The sequence below is a fragment of the Sciurus vulgaris genome, assembly GCF_902686455.1.
Source record: "Sciurus vulgaris genome assembly, chromosome: 16".
Lineage (NCBI taxonomy): Eukaryota > Metazoa > Chordata > Mammalia > Rodentia > Sciuridae > Sciurus > Sciurus vulgaris.
The window spans coordinates 22,326,232-22,341,061 of NC_136477.1; positions in this window are offsets into that span (position 1 = coordinate 22,326,232).

The following is a 14,830-nucleotide window of genomic DNA, read 5'->3' on the forward strand; positions in this document are numbered from 1 at the left end:
CATACTCATTCATTAATCCCCTTAGAGAGAGAAGATATATTTCAGGGGGAAAAATGGAATACCATGGACAAGAAGCAATACAACTTTGAAAACTAAATATTTTAAAATTAAATAGCAGAATTAGAAAATAAAGGATAGGAGATCAGTACAGTGGCACCCACCTGTAATCCCAGCAACTAGGGGGGCTGAGGCAGGAGGATCACAAGTTTGAGGCCAGCTTGGCAACTTGGCAAGATATTGTCTTAAAAAATAAAAAGAGCTGGGGTAGAGCTCTCCTAGGTTCAAGCCCTAGTACCAAAAACCAAACAAACAAAAAGAAGGTAAAGAATACGAATTCTCCCAGAGGAAAGAACAGAAAGTCAAAAATATGGTTAATAGAATAGAGAAGATTAGAAAATTAGATAATCATTCCAGAATTCCAGAAAGGGAAATGACAGGAATGAGTATAAAGAAAAATATTCAAGAAACATTACAAGAAAAATCTCCAGAACTTTTAAGCACAATAATCATCTAGCTCAGGAAATAGAAAAAAGATACACACCAAGGCACATCAGGAACAAAGAAAGATTCTAAAAGCTTCTAGAGAGGGGCCAAAACACGTTCCATACAAAAGACTGGGATGCATAATGGCATTGAATTGCTCAAATGAATAGTGGAAGCCAGAGGACAATGGGTAATGAATTTTAAAGTATGATGAGAAATAATTTTGCATCAAGGAATCTGTATTTTTAAACTATTAATTAAATTTGAAAGCAAATATTTTTAGATGGGTACAGTATAAAAAAAATTTGCTTTTTCAGCAAACATTATGGGGAAGCTATTGAAAGATGCACTAAAGTAAAAAGGGAGGGAGAAAACATATGGGGCAATAGGAAAAATAGAAGAGGAAGATATTAAATCCAACAAAATAGAGAAACAACCCAAAAGGATCATAAGGAGCAACCTGAGGTGTCATCCCTACTCAGTCCAGAATAAAGGAAGGGTGGAAAGCTTGGGAGAGAGGTCTCCAGGAAATCAACAGAACTGATAGAGCCCCTGACATACCTGATCGTCTAGAAAATGTTATTCATAGGTATTTTACAGTTTCATTGGAAGATATGGAGAAAAACAGAAATAAGCACATAGAAAATAAAGTAAATGGGAAAAAATTGAGGCAATAATTAACTTCAGGAAAAACATAAACCCATACAAGAGATAAAAATATGAAAGTGCCTCCAGCCTCAGAAGTTGTCAATATTTACAGTCATAAATAACCACAGGTTATGTTATAACATAATAATAATTATTAATTCCTGAACTAGCATATTAGGAGAATAGGTAAAAATGAGTGGTGGTGTTTAACAGTGTTAACCTAATAGGAAGTCAACAGATCATTTCTAACACCGATAAATAGAGAAATTGCAACATGTGCATGTTACTAGAAATAGCAGGTGAGTATGCAGGGCAAACGACAGAACCATTCACCTCTGGGAGGAGGACTTGGGGGTTTAAATGGGGAGTAAGGAACACAGGCCTTTTATTGCTAGACTTGTAGTCTTATTTCACTAAACAAACAAACAAAAACAAAAATACACAACTATTTGGGATGCAATTACAAAATCAAATGGAGGCTCCTTTTCAAACGTGTGATGCAAAACCAAGAATCGAAAGTTTCCACTCCATTTACCTGTGAGAAAAGCGACTGTGACATTCATATTCCCATAGGATTTTAGCAACTTAAGATTCAGTAAGTGCCCACGTCATAACTGCCCCCAAGACACACACCCTGCATTTGTGAAAATCCTTGTGCTTTAGAGGAAAAGAAAGAGAAAGAGAGAAAACAAGTGTGTGGAATTCCAAAGAGCTTAGCTGGAAAAATCACAGCCCGAAGCACATATTTATTTGTATCGCAGAAAAAAAAATCCTCAGATTTGGTTGGAGAAACTTAAAATCATTAGTGTCTACATTAGTGTCAAATGTGTTATCCACAGTGTTTTCCAGTGGAGGAGCACATGTTTCCCAAATAAGTGGGAGACCAAAAGGAGGGAGCCAGAAAGCCAGGAAGTGTGACTCAGACATTTGCTTTCAACTTTAATTAGTCAGCCCTGCCAATTTACTTCTCGGAAGGGGAAGCTCGTCTCATACCCTCTTTCGTTGAAAGAGATTTCAAGTTAGTCTCACCCAAGAAGCGAGGCACTTGGTTGCCATTACCCATCTGATGAGACCTGCTCACCTGTATTACTTAACCTCAAGTCGCACGCCAGGCAGCAAAAGTGTCCTCATCACGTGCTGCCTTTCTTTATCCTCACACCCTTTCACAGGACTCCCTAATGTTAGTGAATTTCTCAAAGCCAATCCAAATCCCAGAAGGTTGCTAAAAGAAATGATGGTGTGTATATTGGCTCGGAAACAGAATTGCAAAGTGCTTTCCAGTTGGTAGATTTGCAGAGAAGATGCACAAAAGTGCAGACCAAATTTGATTCAATAAACATTGGTTGGGTGCTGACTACATGCTATTCTGCTGGGATCTAGAAATGACTAAGATCTGGAATCTGCTCTCCACTATCCTAATATTGGATCATCATTCTTGTCTCAGGCTTCTCTTTTTTGTCCCACAGAAGTGGGGAGGCCCTATCTGTCTCCTGGACAAGAGGGAAATGGAGGGAATTAGCCAACCTCCAGCTTTTTTGTTTCTTTGACAGACGTGGGACAGTGTGCACCAGAAGTCAGCCCAGAGTGCATGTGTTGGGGGTGGGAGAAGTTGCTCCTCTAAAAATCCTGCTTTGCTACTTTTCTCCATCCTAAATACAAATCAACGTTTGATGGTATTTAGTTTGAATTATGTGACTCTTGACATATAAACATTGTGCAAATTTATGGGTGATGTTGTCTTTTTTTTTTTTTTTTTGTACAAGGGATTGAACCCAGGGGCTCACTGAGCTACCTCCCCAGCCTTGTCTTTATTTTTTCATTTTGAGACAGGGTCTGGCTAAGTTGCTTAGGGCCTTGCTAAGTTGCTGAGGCTGGCCTTGAACTTGTGATCCTTCTGCCTCAGCCTCTGGTTGATGGCATCTTAAACAATGCCTTTAGGAAGAATTCTAGTCTGAGACCCCAACTGGTACAGACTCAGAGGATTGGTTTAGTTAACTTTCCTTGGTAGGGGGACCAGGTCTTCAGAGTGTCCCATGTGGGTACTCCCTCACTTCCCATCCTTGCTGCTCAAACACTTCAACGTCCCCATTTTCCCCTATAATCCCTTCTTCTCCCCCTTCCCTAGGACAGCCCACCTCACCCCACCCAATGCAACGTCCTTGCCTTGTGGCCCTCTCCTTGCTTTTCTGGTGACTTGGTGAAACAACACTAGCTGTGTCTGCAAAACTAAACAGGCTTACAGTGGAGAATTTCAGAAGAGTGTTAATGAGATAAGAGTTGGTTTGGGTCGTCTGAGGCTAGGTTTAAGGGTGGGCCATTGGGACAACTGATCAGAAGTGCCATCAGGAGGAAATGCTGAAACTTCCTGGGAATGTGCTGTTCCTAATGCAGGTTTCCAAACACGACAATGTGTGACTGGTAAAAGGAAGGTAAGTTTGACTTACTTCGGGGGGATGGGAGGGGTATTCTCAAGAGTAAATAAAATACCCTGCCTCAATTCTGGAAGTTTGTTACAATGGAAAAAAAGGAATTGGCCCCATTCTTGCCAAAGAAGCTGGGACATTGTTGGGCATCTTTTTGTCATTTACCTGTGAGAGGTACAATATTAGCGGCAGAACACCCAACTGGGAGTCTGACCAACTGGCCATGGCTGAACTTAGCAGCTTTTGTGCTGAAATTCTGAAATGACAAATTTTTTAATGGGAGGAATGGTTTATTACCCACGTGTTTAAAGCACGTAAGATGTTGCCTAGTTTTTCTGATCCAGAGAATTGCATGTAACCAAAATGTGTAATTACTTTTCTTTTTTAAAAATAGAAATAATATGTGTTTATTAATGGGACATTCATTTCTCAGAACCTCCACAAATTGAATTTTGAATGGATTTTTTTGGGGGGTGGGTACTGGGGATTAAACTCAGGGGCACTTAACCACTGAGCCACATCCCCAGCCCTATTTTGTATTTTATTTAGAGACAGGGTCTCACTGGGTTGCTTAGTGCCTTGCCTTTCCTGAGGCTGGCTTTGAACTCATGATCCTCCTGTCTCAGTCTCCTGAGCCGCTGGGATTACAGGCATACACCACCGTGCCTGGCTTGAATAGATATTCCTAAAAATATTATGTGAAGGTATGTCCTATGAAGAACTCCAGGAGAGAAGGGACAGTGGCAGTTGGTGGCCCTCATAGTGTGCTCTGTGCTGTTGTAAACACTTTACACTTAGCTTGTTTAAACCTCACCACAATATATGTTCATATTTTACAGATGAGGTACACAGCTAATAAAAATATTGTTCTTTCATTTTTAAGTAGAACCTTTAATGGGAAGTTCACAATAACAAAGCTAAAAAGTCTGTGGCCCGGTTAACAAATGTTTTCTATTTTTTAAAAAATAAATTTTCTCTCCTTTAGCCTAGAGAATATTTCTTCTGCTTTAATGTAGCTCACAAGTAGCATTAGAGGAAGAAAATAACTTTTTGGTCATAGAGAAAATGAGGTGGGAAGCAGGAGCAACTTTTCTTGGCTCTTAGGGGATTAATTGTCATGGATATTTAATTTAGGATTAATAATTGTTTTAACCAAAGCCATTTAAAAATGTGCCAAACCAGCAAGGAAGAGGGAAAATGAATTCGTGATCTGAAATTTGGGGAATAAAGCTTTTCTCATTAGCAAACAGCTTTCTTTTTGTAATGTGAATAAATCTAATGAGGGTCAATTATATGTTTTATTAAATTTTTACAAAACCCGTATTACTGATCCCCCTTTGCTCGGCTCCCCCTGCCTTGCCTCCTGAATTTTTATTCTAATTGCTGAGGATTTCTTCTGTTGGAATGCTAGTGTTATTTCCTTTAGATCTTTATTTTCCACTAACCTTTTATTATGGAGATCTCTTGGGTGTGATTATAAAAAAAAAAAAAAATCCAGCCACAAACCTGATCCCAATGGTAGCCAACATGTCTTGAGAAATAAGGCCCCTAGTCACTTTGGGGCAGGGAGTGGGTCAGGGAAAGATGGGCAAGAGGGAGAGGTGTGAAGGTCTGGTATTCACACCTGAAACCACCACTTCTCTATCCCCGTTCTACCTGCAGCCTCTGAACATGGGCCATGTCCCCTGCATGGTGGGCTCAGGCACTAGAGAATGGGACACAGTCCTTAACCTCCAGAAACTCACAAGCCCATGCGAATTTGTCAAAGTTTGCTGCCCTTCCAGGAAGGAGAGTCTGGCAATGATTGTGCCCTGTGGCTGGTTCATTCAAAGCCTCTCTCAGTAGGGTAGATAAGAGAAGGGGTAAATGGATGGATCTGGAGACTATCATGCTAAGAAGCGAAATAAGCCAATCCCCCCAAAATAAAGGTTGAATGCTTTTTCTGATATGTGGTCACTAACCCACAATGGGTGAGGGGGATTAAAAAAAAAAAAAAAGGATAGAAGTTCAGTGGAGTAGACAAAGGGGAATGGAGGGAAGGAAGCAGGGCTGGGAAAAGGAAACAGTGGAATGAATCTGACATAACTTTCCTGTGTACATATGTACATACCACAGTGCTTCTCATCATCCTGCACATCCACAAGAAATTAATTAAAAAAAATAACTATGGGTAAATGGCAAACCAATCAGCAGAGGGAATAGAGCAGGGTGGGCCAAGGGGAGAGGAAGAAGAGGTACTGGAGACTGAATTAGAACAAGATAGAGTCCATGCTTTTATAATGATGTCAAAATGGATTCTCCTGTCATGTATAACTAAAAAGAACCAATAAATTTAAAGGGAGAGAGAGAATGGGTCAAAGGCAATCAGTGACATCACAACCACAAACATTTTCTTTTGGATGACGTGGATGATTCTCAGTGGTGCTTTTCCTCTAGCAGTGGAGACCTGACTTTGACAAACCCAGGGCAGACTTTTCCAGAAGCTCCGGCCACCACTAACTTTTAGGTCAGATTTGAGCAGTTGCCTGGGAGTGAGCAGGACAACTGGTCACCCACTGCCAGCGCTGAGAGCGGGGCATCTGGCAGCCCCGTGCCCGCCAACGAACAACCAATCAGATGCCGGGAGATAAGCCTTCCTCCAGCTTACACTAACTTTCTGGGGGAAATTCTGAGTCTCGCTTTTGCTAAGCCAGGTACTTGGAGGTCTGAGGAAATTCCTTCTCCTCAATACTGTTGGCTTAATTTTCACTCAGAAAAGAAGAGGTTGCAAATTCCATTCTGCTTGGCTCTGTGCCAAAAGAACAGGGCCAATGATTCCACTGGATATTCTGCATGCCCCTCCGCAACTATTGCCCTTTGAGGTTTTAGTAAGTGACTCTCTCTGACCTCAGATACAATTTGGAGCGTCTCTGGATTTGCAGAGCCCCAGACTTCATAAATATTCATTAGGGTGGAGTCACTGGCCCACAATCCAGTGACTTAAATACCTCGTTTGGTTTAGTTATCCTGAAGGCCTTTCAATATCTTCTTGGGCTGGTCAGTTACCTCACAATGTTTCCTGGAATTATTTTTATTATTATTATGTTCCTTCCTTGTCTTATGTTCTTAGGTAAATAAAACTAAGTTCCTGTGTCTCCTATTAGGATTTCTCGGTGCTGTGTTCTTTTCTTCTGGCTGCTCACCTATTGGGACAGTTCCTTTCAGTGAATTGCTGAACAAGTGGAAACAGTGATTTTCTTTTCTTTTCTTTTTTAAGTTCTAAACAATACCAAAACACAGAGCATCGTGCACATGTGAAGGCCTCGGTATCCACATGAGCTCAGAAATGCTGTCCTTCCACCTTCCTCCAGGACTAAATCTCGGCTCAGCACAACCTTCTTCCTCCTCTGCCGCTCTGCATCCTCTGGCAGGATTCCCCTGGCAATAAGGAGAGAAGTATTTTCACTTCCTCTGATGATGGGCCTCTGCTCCTCTCAGTGGCTAGTGGGGAAGAGACCTGGATTCAGGCCCTCCTTGGTGACAAGGCATTTCTGGGCTGCACCAGGAAGGTGGTACGTGGAATGCTGATGTCTTCTGGGTTCTTAGCATCATGACAGGGGGCAGAGCTCCAGGACTGAAGGCAGCTGCTGGGCTCACAAAAGGCACCAGATTTTTTTTTCAATGCACTGTGTCTTTTACCACGTGTCTGTTCTCATCATGATTGTTCTTAAAAATCAGAATTTTCCACTTTTCCTTCCACTAATATCCTTATCCCCAGGTGCACTGAGGTGCTCAAGAACAATGACGATTTGCTGTCATTAAACTTACTAATTTACTGTCATTAAACGTCAACAGGGAAAGATCCAGGGATTCCCACAGACCTCTGAGTACCTGGCTTGACAAAAGTGAGACTCCAGGTTTCCAGAGTTAGTGTTGGCAGATCTGACTCTTTGGGCATCGGCTCCCACCACCTTGACCTGGAGGACTGTGTGGCCTGCCCCACGCCCTCCCAGTCTGCACTGCAGCCGCAGCCCTGGCGAACAGGCCCTGCTGGGCTTTGAGACTCCTCACAACTTTGTGCTCCTATCTTTTCTGCCAGCGCTACTTGCTGCGCTGGGCTTCTCTGACCCCAGCCCAGGCAGGCAACTGTGGGGGTCCTGGTTGTCTGGGGAGCAGAGTAGCCCATGGGATGCTTATTAGGGAGTGCTCTCTGTGTATCTACCCTGAGGATGGAGGTTACACAGGCAGGTGTGAGCAGAGGAAGAAGTCGGTACTGATGAGTACCCCCCACAAGGGCCTGAGCCCACCCTCAGGAATTCTGGACCTGGGATGGCCCCCGAATTAACTTAGGGGGATGGACCAGGCTTCTGTAGCCCAGTGTTGGCCAGTGTGTGGGTTTCCCTGTGGGAGGAAGTGCCCCCTTGGATGAGGCTTCTGTCTTTCAGTAGCACTCAGCAGGTGGCTGGGGGAATAGGCACTTGACCCTAAGAAGGAATGGTGGTATGAAGAGGGCAGGAATGAGATTATGAGCAAAAGTTAAGAACCCGTCAGTGGTGAAGCACTGACTCAGCATGTGTGAGGCCCTGGGTTCAGTCTCCAGTACTGAAAAAAAAAATTAATTGAAAAGCCAGAGAAGGGGGAGAGGAAGAAGCAGCCACAAGTGCAAATCCAGAATTGATCTGGGTTCCAGTCATATTCTATTTAGTAAGATTCTGGATGTGTAGTTAATCTCTCTGAGTCTCAATAGCACCAGATCCATAAAATGAGACCGATGAGAGCAACGCCTGACAGGTTGCTGGAGGGCAACAGGAGCAGAAGCCTTGGGCTCCCGCATGACCTGTCATGCAGTGGCCATCTCCTACGGGAGAATGTACTGGGCGGACTATTTCTGGGGCTATTAGCTGGTGTATTTTCATTCCCTCCTTTATCATGTCCTTTTGCAGCCTGCTACTTCTAAGTCTGAAGTGAACCATGAGGTTTATCGCCCCGAGGAAGGAGGAATGGATGTCATTGATCAGCCTTGAGACTTGAAGCTAGCTTGTTCATGTTAAGACAATAGTTTTAAACCTGAACTTGAGGGAGAAAAATATCTTTTATCTCCTTTTAAACCCCTAAAGAGCAAGGCCTGGTTGGCAAGTCCCCTGAGGTTTTATTATAAGCTCAGAGTGGAAAGGCTGAGATGAGATGACACAGAGGAAGTGGGAAGCCTCCTTCCAGTACTCCTGTGGGTTACAGGAAGCAGGAAACAGAGAGAGGAAGCAGATGAAGTATGGAGGGCTTCCTCCTCCTCCAGGCACAGGCCTTGGTGACTGGGTGGGAAAGGTGTGATGTGTAGGCAGGAAGGAGAACCAGCAGAAAGAGGGGCTCTATGTCTCTTGGGGTTGTGCCGTCCTGGGTCCATTATCCTCAGATCGGTACCCCTTCCCCTGCCCTGCTTCAGACCTGCACATCCACTGCAGGATTTTTTTTTTTTTTTTTTTTTTTTTTTTTTTTTGTGGTGCTGGGAATTGAACCCAGGGCCTTGTGCTTGCAAGGCAGGCACTCTACCAACTGAGCTATCTCCCCAGCCCTGCAGGATGTTTTTAAGATTCCTGGGACAACTGGGTGTGGCCTATGGGGGTCCTTGCAGGGCTATCCCCTAGAGGACAGAGCAGGATGGGAGTTTCTCCCTTGCCTCTTGGCTTTAGTCTGGGTCTCCAGGAGCCACTGAATGTGGCTTCGGGTCTGCTGTGGTTTCAGCTTTCCCAGGTGACACTAGGCTCTGCTAACCTCATCTTCTTCTCTTGTCACTGGAGTCTGGGGCTCAGCTCCTGGTCCCAGGTCCAGCCTGCCACTCTCCATGCCTGTGACCCTTTCTAGCCAAATCTCAGTTCTTAGGTTATGTGACGCCTGACTACAGCAAAGCAGCAGGAGGACCACAAGGCCCCTGGAATAAAGCAAGAGAGAGCAGATCCCAGGCTCCAGAAATCACAGCATTGGGGCTGATGTCAGCAGGACAGACAGTAGCCAAGTGGATAGGAACACCAGGTCTACAGAGGCCGGGAGGCCCAGAGATCAGCTTTAGAAGAAAGAGACCAACCTCCAGACAGAGTAATCACCCCATGCATCCTGCAGCTCTCCTCAAAGGAGATTGATTAGACCCAGAGGTGCTAAAGTCTCAGTTACTAACCAGCTTAGATTTCCTTGCTACCTGGAGGATAAAGGACCTAAAAGGAAGGACAGCTCAATGTAAGATGAAGAAGGTGTATTTTCTTTGCCAGAACTATTATTATTACAAACTCATTATTAATAACGTGGGCACACTGCCAACACTCCCTTACCACCCCTACCCCATCGCTTCGCTCCTCCGCAGATCTCTGGATATACCTATCTCTTCTGTTCTCCTTCCTGTTGTGTGATTTCTGTGGTCTGCCGTGGACTTTGGGTAAGCCATTTAACTTCTGTGAGCCTCCGTTTTCTTAATTGCAAAGAGGGGTTGGAGAGTGCATCTTTGCAATCTGGATATTCTTTGATTCCTTGGAAGAACAAGGTTGCCTGGGAAGAAGAAATAAACATGATCAAATGGTCACTTTTGAATGATCACTTACAAAATTGGTTCTCATTGCAATGTCCCCACCTGTGCCTGCAAAGCTAGTACGAGGCAGATCAATTGCAAAGAGAAATCACAATATTAGCAAAGAGGCAGGATTTAATGATGATGATAAATGTTAAGTCGGAGGATTGCTAAAGTCACATGCAAAGTTAGAGAAATAAACATCTTGTGGAATTAAGCCAGTTAAAAGTGGAAAGAAATGATGAGATTTGGTTTCAGTCAGCTTTTCATCACCAGGACTGAAATAACCAGTATGAATACCAGAGGAGGGAGGAAAAGTTTATTTGGAATTCATGGTTTCAGAGGTCTCAGTCCATACATGGCTGAGTCATTGCTTTGAGACCAAGGGTAATGGAGCACATCATGGCGGAAGGGAATGCAGAGGAAAACTGTTCACCTCATGGTAGCCAGGAAGCAGAGGGAAAGAAAGAGGAGAGAGACCACAGAGAAGAAGCACCCTCCCAGGGCATGCCCCAGTTCCCACCTTCTCCAGGTACACCCGGCCTGCCTACAGGTACCATTCAGTCCATTCTAACTAGGATGTACTGATTAGGTCACAGCTCTCGTGATCCAATTGTTTCACCTCTGAACATTCCTTCCTCAACACAGGAGCTTTTGAAAGGCACCTCATATCCAAACCATAACACAGGTTATGAGAAAAAAGTAATGCTTGAGTCATTTTTTGGTTCTTTCTAAGTGCTAGTCATCATTTGTTCATTCATTCAACAAATTTTTATTGTACAATTTCTAGCTCTATGCACTAGAAATACTGCAGACCTTAGTTGCCCTAAAAATATAATTTTGTGAAATAAGAGACACAACATTGTCGTAACTTTTAGTTTCACTTTTCAAGTTTAAAAAGATCCCATTCTCACTATTTTCATGACCTGAAATGACATTTTGGTCTTCATTTTAAGTGGATTTACTTTAGGAGGTCTTTTCTAGGTACAGGGTACCCTGTCTTATTCTTCCTACCTCTCAGAGCATTTTAGAGAATCAGATGGCATTAGACACCTGTCAGCATGTCACATTTTCTAACCAATATGACAGGGAAAAGTGGTTGCCCCCGGAGATCTGCTCCTGCAGTTTGGCATGGCTTATTGCAAACATGGGTTCTCCCCTATTTCTAATATCTCAGGTATAGAAAGAGCCCAAGTTATATATCATATTAGCATCATTGCTCAGTAGGAGTCACCAATCGAGTTGAATTGATTTCTTTACCTTTTTAACCCTGATCCCTTTCCAGTCACCCACTTCAATGCGTCTGAAAAAAGCTGTTGACTAAGTATATTCCTTGTAGAGTATGGAGTCTCATTTTGTATTTTAATTAGGTAATGGACTGAGGCAGGAGGATCACAAGTTCAAAGCCAGCCTCAGCAACTTAGCAAAGGCCCTGAGCAACTAAGCAAGATTCTGCCTCAAAAGAAAAAAAAAAGAAAAGGGCCAGGAATGTGGCTCAGTGGTTAAGCACCCCTGGGTTCAATCCCTGATACCAAAAAAAAAAAAAAAAAAAAAAAAAAAAATAGAATTAAGTAATGGACCTTGCTGTGTTTCTTTCTTTTTTCACTCAACACAATGCCCCATAATGTCTTCACACCACTGTGTAGCTAGTGTGTGGCTGGCTACTGTGGCGCATGCCCTGGGGGCACACAACAGAATGGGACCCTAGATGGTCCCATCCCTCTACTACCCAAACAATGCAGATGTGAGCACACTCTCACACGCCTTTATGAATTCAAGTGAACAGGTCTTGGGGATGTTTATCCAGGAGAGGGTTCACTGGACCTGGGGCGAATACCACATAAGTTTCCTCAATGACTCCCCAGTTGACCTTCCCATGAGCAGGCGGTTTCCCATCTTCTCGCAACCTCATCCACCCTTATTGCTCCTTATCTTTTTCTATTCCTCTGCTTTCTTATGGGTGTAATATGTTATGTCCATTGTTTTAATTGCAGCATCTGATTATTAGTGAGTTTGAGAATCTCATCTGTGAATCAATTCTACTTTGTCTATTCTCTGTTAGATTTCCTTTTTCTTGATAACTTGCAGGTCTTTGTAGAGTATAAAATTTCTTTATCGTTTATCTATCTATCTTTCAATCAATCCATCGCCGGACTGGGGATCAAACCCAGGGCCTTGTACGTGCAGGCAAGCACTGTTCCACTGAGCTACACTCCAGCAGTTCTTTATCTTTTTAAATCATTGTAAATATCTTTGCCCGGGCTGACACCTGTGTATCTATTGTACAGAAATTCTTTCATTTAATATAGTCAACACCAGTGGGTTTTGCGTCTTACCTTTTTTGGTCCATCTCTCAGTTATGAACATGTTCTCATATGTTTTCATCTGTGGGTTTTATTGTCTTTCCTGTTATATTTAGGGCTTTCACTGCAGCGTGGGACATTCCTTCAGAAAGTATAAGGTGAGAGCTATTATACATAGCTTCCTACCACTGTCGCCCAAACCATTCATCCTTTCCTGGTAGCTCTGTGGTACCATTTTCACTAATATTCCAATTTGTCACATGCAGACAAGTCTAGTTCCAGGCCCTGTAGTTCATACCTTTGGTCTGTTATAATTTTTTTTGACATCTTATATTTTATCTTTTAAAAACCTCTAGGTTTTACATTTTGTTTCATAATATCATCTTTGCTATAATATCAAAACCATATTTTAAAGTTCTATATTTTAATTCCAAAACCATTTGACTTGGAAATGAACAGCACAGCTCTGCATCAGAGGGACAAGGGTTCAGGGTTCAAGTCCCACCCCTACAACTCAGCATCCGCTTCATCTTATGTAGCAGTTTCCTGTCGCTGCTATTACAAATTACCACAAAACTTGGCGGCTTTAAATAGCATAGAGTTATCTGGAGATCATAAATCTAAAGTGGGTTGACAGGACTATGTTCCTTCTGGAGACAGTAGGAGGGAATCCATGCTTTTTCCAGTTTCTAGAGGCTGCCTAAAATCCTTGCTTCACAGCATCCTCTGACTCTTCTGCCTTCTTTTTGTTGAAAAAGACCCTTGTGCTTACATTGGGTCCACTAGAGTTCAAGATAATCTCCCCATCTCAAGATCCTTAACTTAATCACATCTTCTGAGACCCTCTTGCCCTGCAGGGTAGTATACTCTCAGGTTCTGGGGATTAGGATTTGGATATCTTTGGGGAGTCATTATTTTTGCCTACTACACCTTGGACAGGTGACTTAACCTTCTGAATGTCAGTTTCCTTATCTATAAAATGGGGATGAAATAAGTAGATGCCTTTTCTTTGGCACCATATTGGAAACACTGAATGCTTAATAAATGGTAGACACTTTTAATCTCATTATGGCCCACAATGGGTGCACTATGTACTACAATTGGAGAAATTTAGATTGGATGATACATTTTATAAATAAAATGCTAAATTACTGGAACTAGTCATAAATTTTATTATTATCTCAGTACAAAGCCAGGTATCCGAGGAAAGTTCAGAGCTTGTCCAGTTGTTATTTTCTAATTGTTATTCTGATCAGCAAAGTCAAGGTGATTTCTCTGACCTTGAGTTGTAGGATCTCTGATGTTCCTTGGATTCCCTGAATTTGTAGGAAACTAAGATTTCATCACTGGCTCTCTGTTGCTTGAGAGTTTGCATCACACCATCTCAATAAGGAAAATCACAGGAGACTGAAAGAGTCTGGTGTTCATAAATGAAGTTCCTCATGTGTGAGAGGTCTCGGGGGACTTAATTTGGCAAAGGGAAGTTCTCTGAATCAAGGCATATTACAATTTGTGTCTAATCCGATTAAGTAGATCAAGGAAGAGGGAGATCATCTCATCACTTGCAAGACTGTACATTTCCAGAGCAGGAGCCATCAATGGGAGGAGGTTAGATGTTAAAAGCAGGACAGGAGCAGAGTGAAGGGGTGAGGAAATAACTCATTCTAGACATATTAAAAGGCCAGCACCAACAGCATTGCAGTCCCAGGAAGATCTCATTCGGATGCAACACTCAGCATTTTAGAATTCAGAAAATTTACTTTCTGACTCTGGACATCCTCAAATAGAGGATGCTCCAGAGAACTGCCTGTGTCCCTTGCACACATTACCTTGGAGCAGACACTGATCACCTGGCCACAACTGATCACAGAAGCCTGGGACATGTGGTTTCCTTCTACGATGGGCCATGCAGGGCAGAGGGGTCATCATGGGGTGTTGCTGGCAGTTGTGGTCACTCCTTACTTTAGTCTTCAGGCTTTTAAAAATTCCCTCCATGGTCAAGGTTCTGGAACAGAATGTGTGGTGTTCTTTGATAAATCTATGCTGGTGTAAATCAAAATTAACCCCAGTCTAATTTATATTAGAATTGCAGAAACTGTTCCAAGGCAAAACTCTGATGGGAGTCAAGTTTATGCCCCGAGCTCAGCCCTCCTCTTGAATCATGGCCTCTTCTTTCCATTTCAAACTCTAGATTTCCAACCGCCCACAGCCATTACAATGCCAAAGCCAAGGCATTGACTCATCAGCCGGCTCTCCTCCTTGCCTGAAACGTACCTGTAACATCACCCAAAGAGCGATGCAATACTAATTTGATATGTTAATGTAACATAAAGACATTGATATTGCTAAGGCTTGACTGTGGCAACAACCAGAGGAACACATCTCACAGAACCTGTGAAGCTTATGCAGAGGATGCAGTGACAGTGTGCCTGGTGACTGTC